The 16,796-nt window shown below is 37.7% G+C and overlaps 1 non-coding gene across 1 annotated transcript; it reads left to right on the top strand.

Annotated features, from left to right (window-relative positions):
• Nucleotides 1-1,225: 1,225 nt before the first annotated feature.
• On the top strand, nt 1,226-1,332 carry LOC127133614 (small nucleolar RNA R71). The gene has a single exon (XR_007807568.1). It is a non-coding gene; the product is annotated as a small nucleolar RNA R71 (small nucleolar RNA).
• Nucleotides 1,333-16,796: the final 15,464 nt, after the last annotated feature.

Here is a 16,796-nt window from a genome sequence, read left to right on the forward strand (position 1 = left end):
GTCTTTCTCCTTCTTCGCAAGTTTATCCTCGTAAATAAAGTTGCATTCCAAGGGTTTTGGATCGTCGAGCCTACACTTGTTAGTTAAGATGTCTTTGAGAAATTTGGCGTAAGACGGAATTTGGGTGATAGCTTCGGTGAAAGGATTCTCTACATGAAGCTTTTCTATCATTTTTATAAATTTTTGATATTGGTTGTTGACTTTGGTTTGTTTAAGTCTTTGCGGATACGGGATTGGTGGTTTGTATGAGGGCGGTGGTTTGTAAGTTTTATCCTTGGCTTCACCTTCTTGGTTGGTTTGTTTCTCAGGTTCCTCTAGTTCCTTTTCTTGGTTGGTAGGCACATTCTCTTTAGAAGATTTGGACTCGCTCATTGCTGGGTTCTGAGGCCCTTCGTAAGCGGTCCCACTTCTTAATGAGATAGTGTTAGCTTGCCCTCGAGGGTTTAGTTGAGGTTGTCCAGGAAATTGGCCTTCAGGTGTAGTTTGTGGGGCTTGGTTTTGTGCTACCTATGAGATCTGGGTTTCAAGCATCTTATTGCGAGTGATTATCTGATCAACCTTGGTTCCTAATTGCGTTATAAGTTCGTATACGTGAATGTTCGGGTTTAGGAATTCTTTATTCTGCTGAGTCTGGCCCGATATAAAGCTTTCCATGATCTTCTCAAGGTTAGACTTCTAGGGCACAACTTGCATAGGTTGGTTTGGTTTTTGGGCTTGATAACCTTGCGGTCTCTGAGGTGCATTATTTTGGATAGGGTTCTGGTTTCTATAAGAGAAACTTGGATGATTCTTCCATCCAGGGTTGTAAGTGTTTGAAAACGGGTTACCTTGGGCGTAGTTCACTTGATCAGTATTTAGTTTGTTCAAAAGGTTACACTCCGCCGATTCGTGTCCTTTAGATCCACAGAGTTATCACTCTCTGTGGACTATTACTACGGTGTTAGTGTTTGTAGACATATGTTCGATCCTAAGGGCTAAAGCGTCCATTTTTTCCTGCATCATGTCTAGAGAGCTTACCTCATGTATTCCACCTTGGGTCTCCTTTTTCTCTATTGATGCTCGTTCAGTTCCCCATTGATAATGGTTTTGGGTCATATCCTCAATTAGGTCACAAGCTTCTGGATAAGGTTTATTCATCAGCGCGCCGCCTGCGGCCGCGTCGATGCTCATCTTAGTATTATAATGGAGCCCATTGTAGAAGGTATGAACGATCAACCATTGTTCTAGGCTATGGTGTGGGCAGACTCTTAATAGCTCTTTATATCTCTCCCAAGCTTTGAAAAGCAATTCTCCTTGGTTTTGAGCAAATCTAGTTATTTGGTTTCGAAGAACATCAGTCTTACTAGGGGGAAATATCTAGCAAGGAATACTCTCCTAAGGTCTTCCGAGGTAGTTATTGAATTAGCTGGAAGTGAATCTAGCCATGAACGTGCTCTATCCCTGAGGGAGAAAGGAAATAATCTTAAACGAATCGCATCGAGTGAAGTGCCGTTATATTTAAAGGTGTCGGCTAGTTGGATAAAAACTTTTAAATGTTGATTCGGGTTCTTAGTAGCGAGACCCGCATATTGGTTTTGTTGCACTAATTGCAACAAAGATAGTTTTAGTTCGAAATTGTTAGCAGGTATAAGGGGGTTTACTATACTCAAACTAGGTTCCTCATCAGAGGGTTGGGCAAATTCCTTAAGAGGTCGCCTATCGCGATTCTCAGCCATAGCTTTCTTAATTCGGATGAGTAAGAGGCGTGTACGAGTATAACATTCGGGTTCCGCTAAAGGATCTACTAAATTTCCGATACTACGGGTTCTTCGCATTTACTGGCTAATAATGCCTTAGTCTATATGGTGTAACAACAGGGTACGAGATTTGACGAAGTTGGTCCCCGACAACGGCGCCAAAAACTTGATCGTTGTGATTCGCAAGTGCACGAATAACGTCAAAGTAATATAAAAGAATATTGATCCCACAGAGACCAATCGTCAATCTATCGAATACTATTGTTACGGTGTTTATCTAAGGCGGTATAAAAGAGATATTGGGTTTGTAAAATAACGGTAAATAATAAATGCAGGTAAAGACATGTTGAATGTAATTCACGTCAGTTAAGTGATCTTTCGATTGTCGAAATAGAACTACTTATGAGGCAATATTTTCTACTCTTGAAAAGAATCCATTTAACAGGAACTGTCGCTTTCGCGTATTCAGAACCGAGTTTACCCTTAAATTAAGGCCTTTTATTGTCACTTATAAAAGGTGCGCAGAACGCTAAAGTAGTAAACCTATTTTTAAGAAATGAGACTCGTAAACTTAGTTGAAAAGTAATTTTGATTTGGAAAGTTTACCCAAGGAGTTTACTGATTTTAAACATATCAACGCGTCCGAAAACAGTTTCAAAAATAGTTTTTCCTTAAAGTGATAAAGATTCCTAGTTACTACTGTAACACCCTTCTAAAATACCCCAAAATTTAATTAAAACATCAAAACATAAATCAGAGTAAATATGCAACTAAGGGTGTCACACGTGACGCTTCGCACCGTGTTCCAAAATATCTGGTCATACTCATTTATTTATCAAAATAAACATTTGCATAATTCGCAGCGGATAAAATTAACAACAACATGCAAACCATGTAACACTTTACAGGTAAGATCATTCAACAACCAACAATGAAAATAAGGTAAAACATCCCGTCCCGATGTTACATCTACCAGAGCATGACCCACTAAGGAACTACACTAGACTCCAAGGACTAGCTTCTACTCAATCACTGCTCGTTACCTGAAAAATAGTTGTAAGGGTGAGTTCCTCAATCGATATAATAAGCATTATAAAATATCATGTAATGCTAAGTAATTTAACACATATCATCACCCTAATCAGATCACACATATTCAGCAACGGCAATATCAACTCATAATCATCATCATCATCATACTCAAACTCAACACAACCATAAAACACACGTAAAATATTGGAATACATCCATTCATATTATACGCCATACATACATACATTATGCAATGAGACTCCATGCATGCGGTACCGACTATTCGTGAACATATAGTTCAACCTCACCGATCAAATCCAGATACGGCTACCAAGCTCACTAGTCCCACTCATTTGAGACCTAGTGACTCACTCACTAATTCCTCACCATGGGAATTAGCTACCACCCCAAGGGCTATGATATGCACGCTAATCACCTAGCATGCAAACATCAACAACAATCCACAATACTAACTCACTAATTCCTCACCATGGGAATTAGCTACCACCATAAAGGCCACAATATGCAAGCTAAACCACTTAGTCATGCAAACATCAACAATCATCCACAATGGACATATGCTCACACTCTAAGCCATAAACAGTCCATTCATAATTTCATACATGATATACACATTCATCATACATCATCAACATTTTTATCACATAATCATATTATGTCATGCCACATAATCAATCACAGTATTAGCACACTCTACTAATACCTATACTGCTCAAAACAACGGGAAATGGTCCCTACTCTATCATACATCAGCTAAATTACATTACTCAGCTGAACAACCAAAAACTGCACAACAACAGCACAGAAAAATCACAATCCTGCCCATACGCGTACTGCCTAGTCCCATACGCGTATGGCCCAATTCTCAGCCAATCCCATACGCGTACCACCTATCTCATACGCGTATGCTACGCGTACCACTTCCCCATACGCGTACCAACAGAGACCAAACCACGTTCAAAACATCATCTTCCTCATCCATACGCGTAATGCCTAGTGCCATACGCGTACCAGGCCATCTCATACGCGTATTGCCTAGTGCCATACGCGTATGACCAGAAACCAGATTTCCAGATCTGCAATGGTGTTCTCTGCTACGAGATCTCCCAATTCCAACCTCCTACAATCCAATTTTACACAGTAATCGTTCATATCATCTAACACGAATCATACCCTATTCGATTTCACAATTCCTACCATTATTACATCTAATTCCTACGTATTTCTCCAATTAAAACCCGTATTTCGTTCATCCAATATTTCATAATTTTCAGCATATATCATTCTAATCAGAGTCAAATCCATGGTTTATCACTACCCACTACATGTTATCCCATAATACCCATTAATCGACGATAAACCCCCCTTACCTGAGTTAATCCGGCAATTGATTATTTGACCCTCAAGCTTTTCCTTTCTTCAACCCTTGTTCTCTTGCTCTTTGCCCTTTTCCACTTTTGAGTCGTTTTCTGTTTTCACGTGAAAACCTCTTTTTACCAAATGGGACTCTTTTTACTAATTCCAACATTATATTCCAATAATAATAATCCAATAATTCCAATTATTTAATTAAATTAATAAATATAATATTAACTTAAATTAAATAATTATCTTATTTTTATCGGGGTGTTACAACTACGCTAGGGTGCTTTCACACTCCTCGAATAATTAAAACTAACCAAGTTTGTTTTAGAAAACTCAAGTTAAAAATCAAAACAGTCTTTAAAGTATTTCTACAGATTTCAATATGTGAAACATTACTTTAACCGCGATCCTTACATTCTAACCTGTAAAAGATTTAGCTAGACATGGTAACACAAACGAACATAATGGTGTTAATCATGATGAAAAGTTTGTTTTAGAATGTGAGGCGTAAAAAGCAAGTAAAGTGCGTAAAATAAATAAAGTAAAGCGAGTGCGGAAAATAAATAAAGTAAAGTGAGTGCGGAAAATAAATAAAGTAAAGCGAGTGCGGAAAATAAATAAAATAAAAGCAATGCGGGAAATAAATAAAATAAAAGAGATGCGGGAAATAAATAAATAAAGCGATAAATAAGAACCTGCTCCAAACGGAAGCTTCGATTCTGGTATAAAAATAAACTTCTGACTCCTGAAGCTAAAGAGGATAGCAACTCGAAGTGACCCAACTCAATCTCACAATGGTGCGATAACCCACCGATGTGATGGATTATCGCTATTACAAATGATAACTATATGCTTAGTGTTGTAAAACTAAGTTGGATGCTAGAAAACAAAATGAAATGAGCTATTTATAGAGATTCTCAGCAGTTTGTAAAGACCATGGTGCCCTCCAACTTCCCCTTAGTGGGCTTTAGTGGGAACGTGATTTCCAAAGGTGGCGCCCGCCATCCCTTCATGGCGCCCGCCATGTGTGTAAATGGGGTGAATCATGGGAACGTGGCGGTTACCTCCTAGTTGAGGGTTGGTGACTCATGGCTTCCCCTATAGCGGCCGCCATGTGCAACGTCATGTGTGTAATTTCGCCGAAAAACCATAATTTTAGGTCTTTTTGCTTCGTTTCTTCCAAAAGAGTCCGAAAGAGCTAAATATCTGAAAACAATAAGGTATTATGCATGAGATCAAAATAAAAGTTGCATCAAGACCATGGAGCAGATGAACTCAAGTGGATCTAAATACTTGCATCATATGAAAACCCAAATCACAATAACTTGGGCTCGGAAATGTTGGCATTGGCCAAATCCTTTTGCATATGGAATGTTGCCTAATTCTAAGTCCAAAAGTTCAAATCAAACCCAACAATCCACACAAATATTTTTTAGGGTTTTTGTTGTTTATTAAGTATTTTAAGGTCTTAAGACCATAAACACAAACAAAATACACAAACAAATATATACAATCACAATATATGGCTCAAATGAGCAAAGTGAAAATGACATAAACATAAACAAGTTAAATGATATGTAAATGGAAATGAATGGTAAATGACTTGAAATTAAATTGCATCAAGTAAATGACTTGAAAGTAAAGCAAAGTTAATAATAGTTAGTGTCAGTCAAAGTTAATTAGATGTTATTGGAGTTTTGCTTTTTAATTGATTAAGTCATTCTTTGGAGAACACTCAATCATCTATTCACAAGCAGGAATCCTTGAACCAAGACATCTTCGAAAGGAAGGAAAAAAGGCCAAGTTTCCACACAATACCATGAAAGATGGGAGACTTACAATATCACTTACTAGAATGTTATGCCTTTAGAGTCAAATTTAGCTCTATGTTAAGGAATCGTAGTTGGACTTATGTAGAAGTCACAACTATCTGAGACCGGGCAATAAAAATTTAGGTGCTACTGCATGTTAGAGATTTGGTATAATGAACCAAACTCCTAAAACATACCACACACTAAAAGAAAAAGATCAAAGGATGGACCAATCTCATCCATACTTGTATTGGTTCATCTAATACAAGGTTATTGATGAACCAATTAGCCTTAGGATTTGGAGATTTCATTGGCCAATGAAAAGGATGGGAAAGAATGTGATTGAAGATGAAGAGAGAAGGGAGATGAGAGAAACACAAATTGGTCATGGGAGGAATTATATCAAATTAAAATCATTCATTCATTTTGGGAGATGAAATGTGCATTTCATCAATCCCCTAAATCCAATGATTTTAACTCAACAAAAGTTAAATCAACCTTGACCAAGGCCCAAACACATAGTTAAACATCACAAGTCAATAAAAATGGTTCATCATAATTTTTACACAATTAATCAATTAAAGATCAAATTAAAAATGCATTTAAATTCATTTTAATTTGGTCAAAACCTAAAATCTCTTCAAAACACCAAATAAATGGCCAATAGATTTATCATATGTCAAGCAAGGTCAAAGGACCTTAGACAAAAAAATTAATGATTTTTGAAAAGTCAGAAGTATATTTAAACAATTAAAAATATGCACAAAAACAATTAATTCATAAAAAAATATCAAAATTAATCCTAAAATAATTTTAATTCAGAAAATAAAAAAGCAAAATATTTAAAGATTTTTGGTGAAAGTCCCATATTTTTTGGATTAAAAATGAAATTAATATGAATTAAACAAAATAAAGGGATTAAATGAAAAATCAAAAAATAAAATAGAACTAAAAAAAACAAGGGGCATCAAATCTCCCTCATTACTTGAGGTGGCATATCTGATGGCCACGTGTGCGCTATCCACGATAGACTAGGTCAAACGCGACACACCAATGGTAATTAGAACCAAGGGCCAAGATTAAAACATTTTGAATGGATCTGATAGTTGAGAGGCGTGACAGCACACCACCGGAGCTAGGGCTCCTATCTTCTTTTCCGGTGAACCTCACCGGACTGGTCCACCATCAACCATCACTAAAATGAAATACAAGGACATGGATTTAAAGAAAGAATGCCCAGGACCTCGAATTTGGCCTCAATTTTCTCCAATTCCAGGTATATAAAAAGATACAGGGATTTGAATTTTGAGGATCATGAACTGAGTTGCTTCGATTTGACCTCAAAGGAACTCAATCTTCTTGCCTACATAGGTAGGACTTCAGCCAACCAAAAATTACAAAGAATAGTGAAGAGTTGAGGGAAAATCGAAGATATGAAAATTCTGAAAAATTACCTTCGAGGGAGCTTCAACCTTGCTTGATCTTGATTCCAATTGTGCTTGGCTTTATTTCAGAAGCTTGTAGGAAGTGATTAAGATCAGAAAATGGCATGAACTCTTGGAGTTTCAATCTAAAACTAGAATGAGATTTGAAGCTCGATTTTCAAATGAAAACCTTCAAGATTATCCTGTAATGTTGAGGGTTTGGATTGCAGGTTCAAAGCTTGGGCATGAGGTCCTCAATTCTGAGCATGAGGGTTGTATTTATAGGCCATGAGATTCATTTCTACACACTTCCAAATTTTGCCAATTTTAGCAATTCACCTTGAATGCTTGCATGGGCGTGTGATAGGCCCATCAAGTGATGTATCCAGGTCCAAAATTGCTTGAGAATCATGCCGAAATCATGTCATGTGGCCATGCATTTGTGTTTGAAATGTGGAAGTTAAAATCATCCAATTGTTACCTCACATTGCACCCATGTGCAAGTCCTTCATTCTTTGGTCAAATGAGATTATCTTGGCCCTTTTGGAAAGGTGAGATCAAAGGGAACAACTTTCATGTTTAACACGTTTTTATTTAAAGCTTGGATCATGATGAATTTTGAGGTGGAAGTTTGGAAAATCAAACATGTTTGAAAATTTTCTAAGTACCAAGTCAAATGTTCACTTCTTCCACCTTGAATAACTCTTGCTATGTACTTCAAATGGAAAAAGTTCCTTCAAAAAAGTTGTATCTCTTTAAATGACCTATAATCTTTTACCATAAAACAATGACTGTACAAGCAAAATTAGCTCTTGACTTCAACATGAAAGTTGTTTGGAATGTCATTTTGAGTAACGTTTCTCTTGGAAGCATATTCATATGACAAAAATTGTAGGAGATAGGGTCTAGGGAACTCCAGTTTTAACTAGTTGACTTTCTATGGTCAACCACCATGAATCATCTTGCTAGCTTAATCTTCTCTTGATATTTTGGAATCATGGAGGATCATATATGTGTAAGATGATGTAATATGAAGTATCCCTTTAAATGTTTGATCAAAATGTTGATGAAACTTGTTGAAGAAGTCACACAAGACACCCAGATGAATTAGGGTTTCCAAGGCTAACAAACTTCAAGCTCCTGATGAATTCTTGATCAAAATGACATGTGAAGATCATGGGGATCCATATATGATGTCTAGGGTCAATGTGAACCATTTCTTGATTGAAATTCTTGCATTGAGGGTCTTATAACCGAGATATGAGCTTGATATAACATTGGTGAATACACACACTACCTACAAAAGTATCAAACTATATATTGACATATTTTTGGTATTTTGGTTAGTAAATGATGAAAACAAAGTATGATATAATCAAAAGTGTGCTTGGTGATCTCTCCAAATGCAAGCCCAATGAATCAGGGGCAAGGAGGATGCCAAGGTGTGATCCCAAAGCCAATGCATATGATGAGGTAGCATGAGGGATCTTAGGGTCAAAATTAGGGTCTTACAGCTGCCCCTATTTAAGGACATTCTAACTGAGGATGTCAAGGTTAAAACCTTCGTATCAACTTAGTAGAATAGACTTAACTAACAACATATAGAAACGATATTTGGTCCCTAAGAGACCTCATGATGCATATGATATGAATGTTAAAATAATCTTTGTGGGGAAATATGCCACAAAGGAAAAGAATCTGGAGATACTGGAAATCCACAGGAGTACAATGCATTCCATAAGGAAAACTCACTGGGGAGACAGAGACTCATGGGATAAAAAGTTGTGCATAGGCCAGGCTACAACTTAAAAAACTATTGGAGACACAAATAGATTCCATGAAAATAAATCAATGGAAGGACTCGGTCGAGGATAAAGAAGAATCTACAAGGAAAATAGGTAGATCAGAAAAAAACTGAAATACCTGAACCAAACTCAACTGGGGAAGAATAATCTTCAACACAGGAGTACCAGAAATATATTATCCATTACCGATTACTGGGTAGGAAGATAACATAATCTGACAGAGAAGCATCCGTTACTGGTTAGGGTAAACATATCAAGGATGACTCGCTGAGGAAAAAGAGGTGTGTTCGTTACCGGTCACTGGGTAGGAAACAACCTGCTAGGGAAACATATCAAATAGGATTTACAACTACCGGTTATTGGGCAGAAGACCCAAAAAAGAGAAAATTCGTCACTGGTTAAAGTGAACATATCAAGGATAGACTCAAGGGAAGAATATCTGTCATCGGTTAAGATGAACATGTCAAGGATAGACCACCAGGGAGAAAATAGGAATTATATCTATAAGTTACTGGATAGAATACCAAAGAGAGAATATTTGTCATTGGTCAGGATGAACATATCAAGAATAGACTCGAAGGAAAAGTAGGAATTACAACTATCGGTTATTGGGCAGAAGACGTAAAGAGAAGAAAACCCGTCATCGGTTAGGATGAACATATCAAGGATTAACTCTCTGGAGAATGAAATAGGGATTACGACTACCTTTACTGGGTAGGAAACCACAAAGAGAGAATATCCGTCACCGGTTAAAGTGAACATATCAGAGATAGACTTAAGGAAAAATATCTGTCATCGGTTAAGATGAACATATCAAGGATAGACTTCCTGGGGAAACGTAAAACGAATTCGCTGGGGAAAAATAAGAGGAAGGGGATTACTATTACCGGGTATTAGGTAAAAGTAAAGTACCCGTAAATCAAAAAAGAATATTACCAGTTACTGGGTAATAAACTTTTGAGGGACCAAAAAGAAATGGTCAAACAAAGACTCAACCCAATGAGGATATAACTCAGGGGGAGTGGTTTCATCCTGACTAACAACTGGGGAGGAAAATGAAATAATAATCATCCACGAGGAAATAATTAGTGGGGAATGAGAAAGGTTAAATTCTTTCTGCTTAAGGGGATGACATTCTACAATTGAGGGAGGACAGACGCACCAAATCTGTATGGAGAAACAATATCACCATAGCAGAGGATCAGAAAATAAGGAATTAGATGCAATAGCATGCATGATGAAATACCTGATTTATGAATGTGTATGTATATATGATTGATAATTGTGCTGACAAAACAATCACAAAGGATACAAATGTCACTGATTTGAATCATCGTTATAACACTCGGCTAATCTCGACAGAATGGAAGCATCAACTAGAGAAAAAATGTTGGGGATGAATATAAGTCATCCATCTTTGAATATCTCAAACCTGACTGAGGAAGGAGAAAAGATCTGCTGAGGACCTGAAATGTTAACTCTGCGGGGAATTTTAGGTCAACACCATACCAAATAGGAGACAACCTTGCAGAGGACCATAAGCACTGCTCAAGAATCAACGCTGGCGGGGATCAGGAGTGAATTCCGCTGTGGAATTTGCGGGGAGTGAAACTCTGTGCTGGATCCATGCAAACCGTTGAGAATGTGAGCCTACAACTCAGCATGGGGGGGAGATTACTACTCAGCTGGGAAAATTGATTTGCCGTTGGGGAGGAAAAAGTGACCAAACTAACTGCTTGGGGAAGACCAACAATGCTTTGCACTTTAGGACTCACCCGTTCTCAGACTGCTAATGATATTCCTTACTGAAATCGATTGCCTTTTAAAGTAATTGCTTTTATTATTTTAAGAAAATTAATTTTTATTTTATTATTTCAAAATTCCAAAATTATCATCATAAAAATTCAATTCTATTTGGCTGAAAAATAAATAAGAGTAGAAACAATTGGATTAAAAGCTCAACTTTATTTAATAGGATGATAGTCTGTAAATGACAAGACTCCACATGTCTTTACAAAAATTGAAAAATGGTAATTTACCTGGAAAAGGGCTACATTGAATACAATGATCATTACTCTCCCTACCAACTTCAATATCCACTGTGCTCTTGGCTTCGGTTGAGGATGATGAATCAGAGTTGACAGACTTGCTCAAAATTGCTCTTAAGACTGGAGATCAACCGAATACAATTACTTGCCACAATCCCTAATTTTTGCCTAGATTTCCCCAAGGTGGGGTACTCAATCTACTGGGATAAATTTTCTGTTTTATGTCTCTAATTTTTGCCTGGATCGCCCTTTCGGGTTTTCAATCCACCGAGACGCTCATTTTTTCCTAAGCCGCCCTTTCGGGTTTTCAACTTAGCGAGTTGTTATTTTCTTTTTAGGCGAAGTATTTCTTGACTGCATCGACATTTACAGGACGCGTGAACTCTTCAGCATCCATATTTGTAAGAATCAAAGTTCCGCCTGAAAAGGCTCGCTTAACAACATATGGGCCTTCATAATTTGGAGTCCATTTGCCCCTAGCATAAGTTTAAAAGTTAGAATCTTCTTGAGCACAAGGTCAACTTCTCTGAATACACGAGGCATGACCTTCTTATCGAAAGCTTTCTTCATTCTCTATTGGTACAACTGACCATGGCACATGGAAGTCAACCTTTTTTCTTCAATCAAATTCATCTGATCAAATCTGGTCTGACACCATTCATCTTCAGTCAACTTGGCTTCCATCACGACACACAATGATGGGATCTCAACCTCTATCGGGAGCACAACTTCCATGCCATAAACAAGTGAGAAAGGGGTTGCCCCTGTTGAAGTGCGGATGGATGTACGGTACCCATGCAAAGCAAATGGGAGCATCTCATGCCAATCTTTATATGTCACAACCATCTTCTGAATGATTCTCTTGATGTTCTTATTTGAAACTTCAACATCCCCATTCATCTTGGGCCTGTAGGGAGAAGAATTATGATGTGCAATCTTGAAGTCTTTACAAAGAGCTTCCACCATGTTATTGTTCAAGTTAGATCCATTATCAATAATAATCTTACTTGGCACACCATAACGGAATATAATTTGATTCTTGATAAACCTTACAATAACTTGCTTGGTTACATTTACGTGCGATTTCGCTTCAACCCACTTTGTGAAGTAGTCAATAGCCACCAGAATGAAACGATGTCCGTTCGAAGCTTTAAGCTCAATCATGCCAATCATATCAATTCCCCACATGGAGAAGGGCCATGGAGAGGAAATAACATTTAACAGTGTCGGAGGAACATGAATTTTATCTGCATAAATTTGACACTTGTGGCATTTCTTTACAAACTTACAACAATCAGATTCCACTGTCATCCAATAGTAACCTGCTCTCAACATCTTTTTTGCCATAGCATGTCCATTGGAATGAGTACCAAAGGAACCTTCATGGCCTTCAGTCATTAATAAGTCTGCTTCGTGTCTATCCACGCATCTGAGCAAAACCATATCGAAATTTCTCTATTAAAGCACATCACCATTCAGGTAGAAAATGCCAGCTAACCTTCTCAAAGTCTTCTTATCTTTCAAAGATTCCCCAGGCGGGTAAATCTGACTTTGGAGGAAACATTTGATATCATAATACCATGGATTATCATCTTTAGCTTCTTCAACGACAAACACATGAGTTGGCCTATCAAGATGCATTATAGTCAAATTAGGAACCTTATTCCAGAATTTCACCATAATCATTGAAGCCAACGTTGCAAGAGCATTTGCCATCCATTTTTCATCTCGAGGGATATGATAAAACTCATCCTTTGTAAAGAAAGTTAAAATCCTCCTCGCATAATCTCTATATGGTATCATACCGGGTTGGTTCGTCTCTCATTCACCTTTGATCTGATTCACAACCAAAGTTGAATCTCCATAGATGTCAAGATATTTGATTCTGAGATCAATGGCCTCTTCAAGCCCCATAATGCAAGCTTCATACTCATCCATGTTATTTTTACACTTGAAAGTTAATCTAGCTGTAAACAGAAAATGAGTGCCTTGAGGAGTAATAATCACTTCCCCAATGACATTACCATATTGATTAACAACTCTATCAGATACCATTCCCCAACGGGAACCAGGTTCTGGCCCTTCTTCAAGCAATGATTCATCACAATCTTCCATCTTTAAGTACAATATCTCTTCGTCAGGAAAATCATATTGCACTGACTGGTAATCTTCAATAGGTTGGTGAGCCAAATAGTCAGCCAAGATACTACCTTTAATCACTTTTTGAGATCGGTATTCAATATCATACTCGGATAACAACATCTACCAACTGGTAATCCTCCCAGTTAAAGCAGGCTTCTCAAAAATGTACTTGATCGGATCCATTTTGGATATCAACCAAGTAGTATGATTCAACATATATTGACGTAGACGCTTATCAGCCCAAGCCAATGCGCAATAAGTTTTTTCAAGTATAGAATACTGAGTCTCACAGTCGGTGAATTTCTTACTGAGGTAGTAAATTGCATATTCTTTCTTTCCAATTTCGTCTTGCTGACCTAGAACACAACCCATACTCTCGTCAAGCACAGTCAAATACATGATCAATGGTCTTCCTTCAACAGGTGGAGACAGAATCGGAGGCTCAAGCAGATACTCTTTGATACTGTCAAAAGCTTTCTGGAAATCTCTGGTCCAATCACAAGACTGATCTTTCCGAAGAAGCTTGAACATCGGCGCACACGTGGAAGTCATATGTGATATAAATCTTGATATATAATTCAAACGTCCGAGAAAACCTCTAACTTGCTTCTCAGTTTTGGGCGCGGGCATTTCTCGTATTGCTTTGACCACGACATGATCAACTTCAATACCCTTCTCACTGACAATAAAGCCCAACAACTTACTAGAACAAACACCAAAAGTACACTTATTGGGATTCAAGTTGAGTTTGTACTTCCTCAAACGCTGGAATAACTTTAACAAATGCTCAGCATGCTCTTCTTCATCACTTGATTTGGAAATCATATCATCAACATAAAATTTGATCTCTTTATGCATCATATCATGAAAAAGAGTGGTGATAGCTCTTTGGTATGTTGCACCATCATTCTTTAAACTGAAAGGCATCACTCTATAACAAAACGTTCCCTAGGGTGTAATGAATGTGGTCTTCTCCATATCTTTAGGTGCCATTTTGATCTGATTGTAATTGGAAAATCCATCCATAAATGAAAAGACTTTGAATTTAGCTGTATTGTCTACTAACATGTCAATGTGTGACAGAGGGAAATCATCTTTCGGACTAGCTTTGTTCAAATTTCTATAATCAACACACATACAGACTTTTCCATCCTTCTTCGGAACAGGCACAATATTGGCCATCCACCGCGGATACTCAGCGGTAACTAGAAAACCAACATCAATCTGTTTCTGCACTTCCTCTTTGATCTTCACTGCCATATCAAGATGAGTTCTCCTCAACTTCTGCTTGACCGGAGGGCATTCTGGCTTCAACGATAATCTATGCTCCATAATCTCAGAATCTAACCCATGCATGTCTTGATAGGACCAAGCAAAAACATCTGAATATTCTCGAAGAAGATCAACCAACCTCTTCTTAACCTCTGGACACAATTGAGACCCAATCTTGACTTCCTTCACATCATCTTCGGAACCCAAGTTAACTAACTCAATATGCTCTTCAAACGGCTGAATGGATTTTTCCTTATGCTCAAGTAGACGAGACAATTCATCAGATACTTCTTCATCATTAGTCTCTTCTTCAGCCTCAAACACAAGGAAATCAAAGTTTGGAGAGGGAGTAGGATCATTGTATTCAATGGGTTTGGGAACCAACCTGCATAATTATTTGATATTTTGATTTTAGAGAAGTGAATTGTGACCAAATATTATGCAAATGGATAATTATTATTTATTTATTTATTTATTTATTTATTTATTTATGTTTTTTTATGATTACCATTTTCAGAAAAGCAAAAAGTGATAATAAAATATCATAAATGTGGATGAATAAAATTGTATTTCATTGATGATAATTGAAATACCAAACAATGTTCACTTCCCCCTTAGGCATATGAGAAGGATTTTTCCTTAAAAAATGAAAACAAATTACTTAGAACGGTGAACAATAACAGGAATATCAACAGTAATCCAATTGTTACAAGTTTTTCCATGCGTCACAAAATTGGCGCAGTCCTCGTCTTCATCATCCTCGATCACATCAGCTGAGTGTTGTTCATTACCATGGATGAACCCTCCACTGCGGAAACTCAGTTGCACATCTTTAGCTTTGACATTGAACTACCCTTGTTGAAATCCTAATTCGGCCCTATTCTTATTCTCAACAACCTCTATCATGCGACCCCACTGATCAGTGCAGCCAGCCTCAACAGCTTTCTGAGCATCCTTGAAAGAAGACATGGGTGCCCCAACTTTCTTCACTTCAGCAATAGACAAGGCTTGGAACGGAGTTCCAAGCTCCTCCTCAGCTTCAACATAGGAAAAGGATGACAAATGGCTCACTAAAAGCGCCTTCTCTCCACCAACAACGTCAGGCTTGTCGTTCTTCACAAATTTCAACTTTTGGTGCAGAGTGGATGTCACAACTCCTGCTTCATGAATCCATGGCCTTCCCAATAAACAACTATAGGCCGGGTGAATATCAATTAATTGAAAAGTAATATGAAAATCACTCAGACCTATCTTGACTAGAAGGTCCACTTCATCAATGAAGGTTTTGCGAGAACCATCAAATGCTTTAACAATCATGCCACTATACCTCATAGGAGCGCCTTGATAGGAGAGTCTGGAATGAGTTGACTTCGGGAGTAAGTTAAAAGAAGAACCAATGTAAACCAACATATTAGACAACGCATCATCCTTGCATTTCATCGAAATATGGAGTGCCAGATTGTGATTTCTGCCTTCCTCGGGAAGTTCTTCATTACAAAAGCTCAGATTATTGCAAGAAGTGATGTTAGCAACAATGTGGTCAAACTGATCCACAGTAACATCGTGTTCAACATAGGCTTGCTCTAGTAATTTTTGCAACGCTTCTCTGTGTGCTTCAAAATTTATTAGCTGAGACAACACTGAAATCTTTGACGGAGTTTGGAGCAGTTGCTACACCATATTAAACTCACTCTTCTTGATTAATCTCAATACCTCATCATCATCATTAGTCTTCAGTTTACTGGATTCACCAGACTGACACACTAGAGCACTAACTGGATTCATCGTAGGTACATCCACCTTCTTACTGGTCGAAACATCCTTTACTTCCTTCGGAAAGACCGGACCAAACACACGAACACTATGGGTCACCTTTTATATATCAGCTATATTCACCATAGAACTTGCTACAGGTAACATAACCTCTTGACCATTCTCCACCATTATAGCATTATACTGATAAGGCACAACTTTATCGGATGCATACAGAATAGGGCCCGCTAACCGTATAACCAACGACGATACCAATCTATTGGCGTTGTTGCTGCTATTATTGTTATATTAAATTACTACCCGGTCAGGGGTCTTAAACACCGGAACAATCACATTGACATCATCTATATCCATTGACTGTTGAATC

This window comes from Lathyrus oleraceus, chromosome 3 (genome assembly GCF_024323335.1).
Source record: "Lathyrus oleraceus cultivar Zhongwan6 chromosome 3, CAAS_Psat_ZW6_1.0, whole genome shotgun sequence".
Taxonomy (NCBI): Eukaryota; Viridiplantae; Streptophyta; class Magnoliopsida; order Fabales; family Fabaceae; genus Lathyrus; species Lathyrus oleraceus.